The sequence below is a fragment of the Hippoglossus stenolepis genome, chromosome 21, assembly GCF_022539355.2.
Source record: "Hippoglossus stenolepis isolate QCI-W04-F060 chromosome 21, HSTE1.2, whole genome shotgun sequence".
NCBI classification, from domain to species: Eukaryota; Metazoa; Chordata; class Actinopteri; order Pleuronectiformes; family Pleuronectidae; genus Hippoglossus; species Hippoglossus stenolepis.
The window spans coordinates 4,770,764-4,781,605 of record NC_061503.1 but is presented as its reverse complement, the minus strand read 5'-3'; positions in this window follow the sequence as shown (position 1 = coordinate 4,781,605).

Here is a 10,842-nt window from a genome sequence, read left to right as displayed (position 1 = left end):
ATGTGTTATCAGTATATTCCATAGGTGTGCTCCTTTCCATCTGTGTCGGTCCAAGTAGCACAGCGGCTGCCCATGAAGGAATTTGACCTGTGGAGGGTGGTACATTTTCTGCCACCTTCCCAAGCAAGTTAGTTGACCAAGGGTTCATTGTAAAGCGATGGAAATTTAAGCATAGAAACAAAACATACAATGAATGTCTCCAACAATAAATCTAAGGGCAGAATGGTGACATCAGGGTTTAAGAGTGAAGGCATAGGCCATAAAATCCATAAGAAGCTTCAATACTTTAAGTTGCATATCTTTGAAGAAATTACCGACCATTTACAATGAACTCCAGACAAATTGGCAAGGGTTAGCCATTATCGAGACATTCTCCCCAAGTAAGAAATCTTTGTCACTTAACCTGTTGATTAATGAAGCTATTCTGTGAAAGACATGAATTTGAAACAAATAGTTTTATTCAAAGTGGAGACAGAAACAGGTACATGCAGACACATCTTATCCCTCTTTTCCACCAGCATCAGCAGAAAATGGCCATCTGATGCACAATGAGCTCTTGCATGGTTCCTGAAACAGTTTCCTGCTTTTAAAAATTAACTCATTGTGAGGGAACCTGATGTTGACGTAGTGGAGTTAGTCCCAAGTTTCCAAAACCTACAGCGTCTTCACTTCCTCCTCTGACTGCAGCAGCTGCTTTGAAATATTTTCCTTCTGTGGCTTCATCAACAGGTTCCGTACTGCGTTTAATGCGCACCTTGCCTGTAGCTGCCTCGGCCAGCACCAGCGTCACGTTGCCTCCTGCAGCTGCCTCGTCCAGCGTCACGTTGCCTCCTGCAGATGCCTCTCAGCCACGCTGCTGCCTCGTCCAGCGTCACGTTGCCTCCTGCAGCTGCCTGGTCAGCGTCACGTTGCCTGCTGCAGCTGCCTCGTCCAGCGTCACGTTGCCTGCTGCAGCTGCCTCGTCCAGCGTCACGTTGCCTCCTGCAGCTGCCTCGTCCAGCGTCACGTTGCCTGCTGCAGCTGCTCGTCCAGCGTCACGTTGCCTGCTGCAGCTGCCTCGTCCAGCGTCGTTGCCTCCTGCAGATGCCTCGTCCAGCGTCACGTTGCCTCCTGCAGCTGCCTCGTCCAGCGCCGTTGCCTCCTGCAGCTGCCTCGTCCAGCGTCACGTTGCCTCCTGCAGCTGCCTCGTCCAGCGTCACGTTGCCTCCTGCAGCTGCCTCGTCCAGCGTCACGTTGCCTGCTGCAGCTGCCTGGTCCAGCGTCACGTTGCCTCCTGCAGCTGCCTCGTCCAGCGTCACGTTCTGCTGCAGCTGCCTCGTCCAGCGTCACGTTGCCTCCTGCAGCTGCCTCGTCCAGCGTCACGTTGCCTCCTGCAGATGCCTCGTCCAGCGTCACGTTGCCTCCTGCAGCTGCCTCGTCCAGCGTCACGTTGCCTCCTGCAGCTGCCTCGTCCAGCGTCACGTTGCCTCCTGCAGCTGCCTCGTCCAGCGTCACGTTGCCTCCTGCAGCTGCCTCGTCCAGCGTCACGTTGCCGCCTGCAGCTGCCTCGTCCAGCGTCACGTTGCCGACTGCAGCTGCCTCGTCCAGCGTCACGTTGCCTCCTGCAGCTGCCTCGTCCAGCGTCACGTTGCCTCCTGCAGCTGCCTGAACCAATGCTTCTGCTTCCACTTCATTGATTTCCAGGAGAACTTACAGAAAGAAATTGGATTAGCGATTGGTAATTAAAGCAGGAAATTAAGTTTGTTTTATTACCCTGTCACTTTATCGTGCAGTTACTATGACCTGCAGTCTGGTGAAGGCCCATCATGATTAGTTCAGCGCAATGAGGCTCAACCAAACATTTTGCTCATTGAAGCGTTTCAGAGAAGCTGCTCACCTTCTTTAGCGCTTTCCTTCAACAAAGTCTCCACTGACTGGATGAGTCCCAGGGCTTTCTTGATGGAAAGGTTATCTGGAAACCACTCTAACCCTAACCCAGAAGAAATTAAGAGTGTCAGAAAGTAGCTCAAAAGAAAAGAGCACATTAAATCTTCTTCCCTTACCTCCGATCCATCTTTTCAGTCCATCGATTTGATTTGTTTCATTTGTGCCGCCAACTGGCATGCAAAAGCCTGTGAAGAGAACATACACAAGCTGTTCATCAAATGTTGCAGCGCTCGATGACACGACGTACTACAATTTTGTTTCAGCTAATTGACATTTCAGGAATACAGGCCACTAACTAAAAGACCTTGATATGACTGAAATAATTGAACCTTAACTTTTGCATTTGCTACACTCCAGTTCTAATGTCTCACGCTTCGAACAAAAGGAACATGTAAAAACCTTTGGTTAGCCAGGAAGTCAGCACACAAATAAGCAAGGCCCAAACAGCTCCCATCATTTCAGTCACCAAGAGACAAGTGGTGCCTGCGTGTTCTCACCAGCTTTTACAGATGTGGTGCAGGAGCCAGCTGTTCCCACTCACAGCTAATTGTCTCTCTCTCTCTGCTCAGTCGCTCCTCCAAGAGATTCAGCACTTCCTGTCGCAAGCATGGGACGCAACCAATCAGTGTGTAAAGTTTTACAAATGTAGGATTATCTTTACTTATTTCAAAGTACGTGTTTTTCCTTGAATGTTGAGCAGAAACTATCATTTCTATTACAATCACTTTTTACAAGATTCATAAAAAGAGAAGAATTGGGATTTAAAAGATTTGCTCATCTCCACACAGCCATGAAGGCATGAAAGGTAAGAAGGCTGCAGCAAAACACAAACAAAAAAAAAACACACTGCTTGTAGCATGTTCCCATTTTTCTTTAAGCACAAGTTGAATACAACTGACTAACAGCCTGCTCAGCAGTGGCTCAGGAGGTAGAGCAGGTTGTCCTCTAACCAGAAGGTTGGTCGTTCAAAACTCAAAACTGTACTGTTTATAACTTTTAGTGGTCATCAAGACTATATAAATACAGACCACTTACAATTCTTAAGTATTTTTATGAGGGTCTTTACCTGTGATAGGTGATATAAGAGGAAAATGTTTTATGTGCAACCACAGTACAGTTTTTCACAATGGTAAAACTTCTAATAAATACCCTTAAAACTTATTACCTGTACAAGGAACTACAAAGACTCACACCAATACATGTTGTCCAGCTTTATTTTGCTCACCTTCTCTGTTAAATACTGTTTTATCAACGTCAAACTCTTATAAAAACAGACACATAAATTACAGCAGAACAAATATGGATTTTTGGGAGTTGATACTGATACCTATATTAGGGAGTAAAACACTTCAGATGCCAATATATCGGCCCATATATATATTCCAAAAACTGGTAATGATTCCTAAGATGTCCTTATCAAACCCTTATGAAAAAGAAATGTCATTGAGGGTTAATGTTTTTCATTTTACCTAGTTTAGCCATTAACCATTTCAAACTAGAATGGCTAGAGCGCATTCCTATACCGAGGACCAACAGTCCCTGTAAATTCAAAAAAGGCTGCAACAAATTACACTCACTCATAGATATCAGTCCCTTAAACATGCCAAGGGTTTTTCATCAAGATCCATGGATTATTCCCTGGGAAATCTGTGAAAATGTTGAATAACACCGCATCTCACCATGTGAAAGAATATGAAACCAAATTCCTGTATCCACACCAAAATTGTATGGGTTATTTTCTGGCCTGCACCTGCCTCATTCCATCAAGTTTCATGGTAATGAAATATTATTAATGAATGTTTTTTGCTTCATCCTGCTAACTAACAGATAAACAAAGCAAACATAAACATTGCCTTGGTGGAGGGAAAATCTTTGGCTAAAATAGTTCAAATTTATTGTACAAATAAACCATAATGATAAATAAAAGGAAAACACTGCCAAATATATATAAGTTGAATTATGAAAGTAAAAATGTTTTTTGTTTTTTTTACATAAAATGTAAACATAATTGCATAATTATTTCCCTGATTGTTTATTCTGTAAAATATATATATTGGCCTATATATATATATATATATTGTTTTTAACCAGTCGTAGACAGGGGGTTAGTGTTAATGGAATGTCATTAAATTCTCAGACGACACTGAGACATACTGAAACTTATCTCACTACTTTTTGAAGATTTGAATTGGCGCGAGGACAACCCCCTTGTTTTGAATGTCAATAAGACAGAGGAGATGGTGTTTGACCCTCGGGCCTGTGGTCATCCACAACCAAACCGTCACACAGGCCTCCTCTTACAAATATCTTGGCATTTTTATTGACAACTCACAAACCTGGGACACTCATAGTCTCTGTAGCAGATAACAACAATGGTTGCCTTTTTTTTTTATCAAAAACGGTTGATCAATAATGTATTTTGACTTTTTTATCAGGCAGTCCTAGAGAGCCTAATCAGGTACAACATCACAACTTGGTTTGGTAACCTCTGCAGTTAAAAACCAAACTGTACCAGTTGATTTATCCTTCATGGAAAACCATTGGCATTGAAGAATGTTTATGAACAGGCTACTCAAGGATAAGCCAATAAGATTGTTAATGACACATCTCATATTCTGCATACAGAGAATGAGCTGCTGCCCTCTGGTAGGAGGGTTTGAGTTCCTTGATGCAGATTGAATAGATTTGAATATTAAAAAGTTTATTTTAGATAGTGGCAGATAAAGCCAGAATTGGCCCTGGAGGATGATATCTAATTTTCCTGCTTGTTTGCCGACAGTATTCATTCAAATCTTTATATATGTATAAGTGCAATATGGTCAGGTACCATGTTATGTATTAAAAACATCTTCACAGGGTGATTGCTATGATGTTTGTTGTATAATGGGGATTTGTGCATGTGTATTTTTATGGCTGCAGCATGGCCCAAGAAAATGTTTCCACTTTGTGGGACAATAAAGTTCATCTTGAACTTGACTTCATGGCAATCCATCCCAAATATCTGAGATTTCACTCTTAACCTCATGATGGCACCAGAAAGGACAAGGAGAAAACCCAATTCATAGGGATTCATCGATGTTGGTACAAACTTGAATCACAATCGCTCAAATGACTGTTTGGGTATTTCAGTCTGGACTTAAGTGACGGCACCAACTTACCAACAGACTGGCATTGCTACCGCTTTAGCCGTACCACTTGCATGGCTTCATATGTGATCAACCTATAAAATAGGAAGCAGTACAGTATTTGAGATGTTTGATAGCCACTGTGCAGGACTATCGAACACTGGTATTTGCATTAATTAGACCTGCTCAGGTTGAGGGAGTACAAGGCTCTGCTGGAGTTTTTGTGAGGTCACCAACCTCCATATACTTATTAGTAATGATTAACAGTCAAAGCAATTTGAAGCTTTGTGTCTTTAAACTCAAGTAGTGACATCTCGTGGTTTGCAAAACTTAGAGCAGTCTATAAAGACTGGAGGCCAAAGCTCGGCAACAACAGCTCAATAATGAAACTGTTTCAGTTGCATGTGTACCAAGAATCCTACAGTTTTACTTTTAGCCAGGAGTGCTGCAATACATATGTTATATCATTTTTGGAAATGTCGATCCATCAATGAGGGTCACGGGGGGAGCTGGAGCCAATCCCACCCAGCTGACAATGAAACAAAACTATTCACACCAACGGTCACGGAGTGCATGTCTTTGGACTGTCGGAGGAGTACCAGATAAAAACTAGAAAATCAAGATTTAACTGGGAACCTTCATTCTGTAAGGCGACACTGCTAACCACCATGCCGCCCATCACTATATTGATTTGTATTAAACAGGACCACAAACACAATGTTCTTGACAGAGAAATCCTAGAACCTCATGACAGTTGAAAAATGCTTTATTATTTCACATAAATATACCAAACATAACTCCACATTTGGAAGGAAACATGTTGCGTATGTGTTATCAGTATATTCCATAGGTGTGCTCCTTTCCATCTGTGTCGGTCCAAGTAGCACAGCGGCTGCCCATGAAGGAATTTGACCTGTGGAGGGTGGTACATTTTCTGCCACCTTCCCAAGCAAGTTTGTAGACCAAGGGTTCATTGTAAAGCGATGGAAATTTAAGCATAGAAACAAAACATACAATGAATGCCTCCAACAATAAATCTAAGGGCAGAATGGTGACATCAGGGTTTAAGAGTGAAGGCATAGGCCATAAAATCCATAAGAAGCTTCAATACTTTAAGTTGCATATCTTTGAAGAAATTACCGACCATTTACAATGAACTCCAGACAAATTGGCAAGGGTTAGCCATTATCGAGACATTCTCCCCAAGTAAGAAATCTTTGTCACTTAACCTGTTGATTAATGAAGCTATTCTGTGAAAGACATGAATTTGAAACAAATAGTTTTATTCAAAGTGGAGACAGAAACAGGTACATGCAGACACATCTTATCCCTCTTTTCCACCAGCATCAGCAGAAAATGGCCATCTGATGCACAATGAGCTCTTGCATGGTTCCTGAAACAGTTTCCTGCTTTTAAAATGTAACTCATTGTGAGGGAACCTGATGTTGTCGTAGTGGAGTTAGTCCCAAGTTTCCAAAACCTACAGCGTCTTCACTTCCTCCTCTGACTGCAGCAGCTGCTTTGAAATATTTTCCTTCTGTGGCTTCATCAACAGGTTCCGTACTGCGTTTAATGCGCACCTTGCCTGTAGCTGCCTCGGCCAGCGTCACGTTGCCTCCTGCAGCTGCCTCGTCCAGCGTCACGTTGCCTCCTGCAGCTGCCTCGTCCAGCGTCACGTTGCCTCCTGCAGCTGCCTCGTCCAGCGTCACGTTGCCTCCTGCAGCTGCCTCGTCCAGCGTCACGTTGCCTGCTGCAGCTGCCTCGTCCAGCGTCACGTTGCCTCCTGCAGCTGCCTCGTCCAGCGTCACGTTGCCTCCTGCAGCTGCCTCGTCCAGCGTCACGTTGCCTCCTGCAGCTGCCTCGTCCAGCGTCACGTTGCCTCCTGCAGCTGCCTCGTCCAGCGTCACGTTGCCTCCTGCAGCTGCCTCGTCCAGCGTCACGTTGCCTCCTGCAGCTGCCTCGTCCAGCGTCACGTTGCCTCCTGCAGCTGCCTCGTCCAGCGTCACGTTGCCTCCTGCAGCTGCCTCGTCCAGCGTCACGTTGCCTGCTGCAGCTGCCTCGTCCAGCGTCACGTTGCCTCCTGCAGCTGCCTCGTCCAGCGTCACGTTGCCTCCTGCAGCTGCCTCGTCCAGCGTCACGTTGCCTCCTGCAGCTGCCTCGTCCAGCGTCACGTTGCCTCCTGCAGCTGCCTCGTCCAGCGTCACGTTGCCGCCTGCAGCTGCCTCGTCCAGCGTCACGTTGCCTCCTGCAGCTGCCTCGTCCAGCGTCACGTTGCCTCCTGCAGCTGCCTGAACCAATGCTTCTGCTTCCACTTCATTGATTTCCAGGAGAACTTACAGAAAGAAATTGGATTAGCGATTGGTAATTAAAGCAGGAAATTAAGTTTGTTTTATTACCCTGTCACTTTATCGTGCAGTTACTATGACCTGCAGTCTGGTGAAGGCCCATCATGATTAGTTCAGCGCAATGAGGCTCAACCAAACATTTTGCTCATTGAAGCGTTTCAGAGAAGCTGCTCACCTTCTTTAGCGCTTTCCTTCAACAAAGTCTCCACTGACTGGATGAGTCCCAGGGCTTTCTTGATGGAAAGGTTATCTGGAAACCACTCTAACCCTAACCCAGAAGAAATTAAGAGTGTCAGAAAGTAGCTCAAAAGAAAAGAGCACATTAAATCTTCTTCCCTTACCTCCGATCCATCTTTTCAGTCCATCGATTTGATTTGTTTCATTTGTGCCGCCAACTGGCATGCAAAAGCCTGTGAAGAGAACATACACAAGCTGTTCATCAAATGTTGCAGCGCTCGATGACACGACGTACTACAATTTTGTTTCAGCTAATTGACATTTCAGGAATACAGGCCACTAACTAAAAGACCTTGATATGACTGAAATAATTGAACCTTAACTTTTGCATTTGCTACACTCCAGTTCTAATGTCTCACGCTTCGAACAAAAGGAACATGTAAAAACCTTTGGTTAGCCAGGAAGTCAGCACACAAATCAGCAAGGCCCAAACAGCTCCCATCATTTCAGTCACCAAGACAAGAGTGGTACCTGCGTGTTCTCACCAGCTTTTACAGATGTGGTGCAGGAGCCAGCTGTTCCCACTCACAGCTAATTGTCTCTCTCTCTCTGCTCAGTCGCTCCTCCAAGAGATTCAGCACTTCCTGTCGCAAGCATGGGACGCAACCAATCAGTGTGTAAAGTTTTACAAATGTAGGATTATCTTTACTTATTTCAAAGTACGTGTTTTTCCTTGAATGTTGAGCAGAAACTATCATTTTTATTACAATCACTTTTTACAAGATTCATAAAAAGAGAAGAATTGGGATTTAAAAGATTTGCTCATCTCCACACAGCCATGAAGGCATGAAAGGTAAGAAGGCTGCAGCAAAACACAAACAAAAAAAAAACACACTGCTTGTAGCATGTTCCCATTTTTCTTTAAGCACAAGTTGAATACAACTGACTAACAGCCTGCTCAGCAGTGGCTCAGGAGGTAGAGCAGGTTGTCCTCTAACCAGAAGGTTGGTCGTTCAAAACTCAAAACTGTACTGTTTATAACTTTTAGTGGTCATCAAGACTATATAAATACAGACCACTTACAATTCTTAAGTATTTTTATGAGGGTCTTTACCTGTGATAGGTGATATAAGAGGAAAATGTTTTATGTGCAACCACAGTACAGTTTTTCACAATGGTAAAACTTCTAATAAATACCCTTAAAACTTATTACCTGTACAAGGAACTACAAAGACTCACACCAATACATGTTGTCCAGCTTTATTTTGCTCACCTTCTCTGTTAAATACTGTTTTATCAACGTCAAACTCTTATAAAAAACAGCCACATAAATTACAGCAGAACAAATATGGATTTTTGGGAGTTGATACTGATACCTATATTAGGGAGTAAAACACTTCAGATGCCAATATATCGGCCCATATATATATTCCAAAAACTGGTAATGATTCCTAAGATGTCCTTATCAAACCCTTATGTAAAAGAAATGTCATTGAGGGTTAATGTTTTTCATTTTACATAGTTTAGCCATTAACCATTACAAACTAGAATGGCTAGAGCGCATTCCTATACCGAGGACCAACAGTCCCTGTAAATTCAAAAAAAGCCTTAATGATAAATGATAAACCATAATGATAAATAAAAGGAAAACACTGCCAAATATATATAAGTTGAATTATGAAAGTAAACATGTTTTTTTTTTTTTTACATAAAATGTAAACATAATTGCATAATTATTTCCCTGATTGTTTATTCTGTAAAATATATATATTGGCCTATATATGTATTGTTTTTAACCAGTCATAGACAGGAGGTTAGTGTTAATGGAACATCATTAAATTCTCAGACGACACTGAGACATACTGAAACTTATCTCACTACTTTTTGAAGATTTGAATTGGCGCGAGGACAACCCCCTTGTTTTGAATGTCAATAAGACAGAGGAGATGGTGTTTGACCCTCGGGCCTGTGGTCATCCACAACCAAACTGTCACACAGGCCTCCTCCTACAAATATCTTGGCATTTTTATTGACAACTCACAAACCTGGGACACATAGTCTCTGTAGCAGATAACAACAGTTGCCATTTTTTTTGATCAAAAACGGTTGATCAATAATGTATTTTGACTTTTTATCAAGCAGTCCTAGAGAGCCTAATCAGGTACAACATCACAACTTGGTTTGGTAACCTCTGCAGTTAAAAACCAAACTGTACAAGTTGATTTATCCTTCATGGAAAACCATTGGCATTGAAGAATGTTTATGAACAGGCTACTCAAGGATAAGCCAATAAGATTGTTAATGACACATCTCATATTCTGCATACAGAGAATGAGCTGCTGCCCTCTGGTAGGAGATGCAGATAGTGGCAGATAAAGCCAGAATTGGCCCTAGAGGATGATATCTAATTTTCCTGCTTGTTTGCAGACAGTATTCATTCAAATCTTTATATATGTATACGTGCAATATGGTCAGGTACCATGTTATGTATTAAAAACATCTTCACAGGGTGATTGCTATGATGTTTGTTGTATAATGGGGATTTGTGCATGTGTATTTTTATGGCTGCAGCATGGCCCAAGAAAAATGTTCGTCTTTGTGGGACAATAAAGTTCATCTTGAACTTGACTTCATGGCACCAGAAAGGACAAGGGGAAAACCCAATTCATAGGGATTCATCGACGTTGGTACAAACTTGAATCACAATTGCTCAAATCACTGTTTGGGTATTTCAGTCTGGACTGAAGTGACGGCACCGACTTACCAACAGACTGGCATTGCTACCGCTTTAGCCGTACCACTTGCATGGCTACATATATGTGATCAACCTATAAAATAGGAAGCAGTACAGTAATTGAGATGATGTTCGATAGCCCTGCACAGTCACACTGGTATTTGCATTAATTAGACTTGCTCAGGTTGAGGGAGTACAAGGCTCTGCTGGAGTTTTTGTGAGGTCACCAACCTCCATAGCCTGATTAGTAATGATTAACAGTCAAAGCAATTTGAAGCTTTGTGTCTTTAGACTCAACAAGTAGTGACATCTGGTGGTTTGCAAAACTTACAGCAGTCTATAAAGACTGGAGGCCAAAGCTCGGCGACCACAGCTCAATAATGAAACTGTTTCAGTTGCATGTGTACCAAGAATCCTAAATGTCAGTTTTAGTACTTTTATCCAGGAGTGCTGCAATACATATGATGTTATATCATTTCTGGGGGAGCTGGAGCCAATCCCAGCTGACAATGAAACAGTACCAGATAAAAACCAG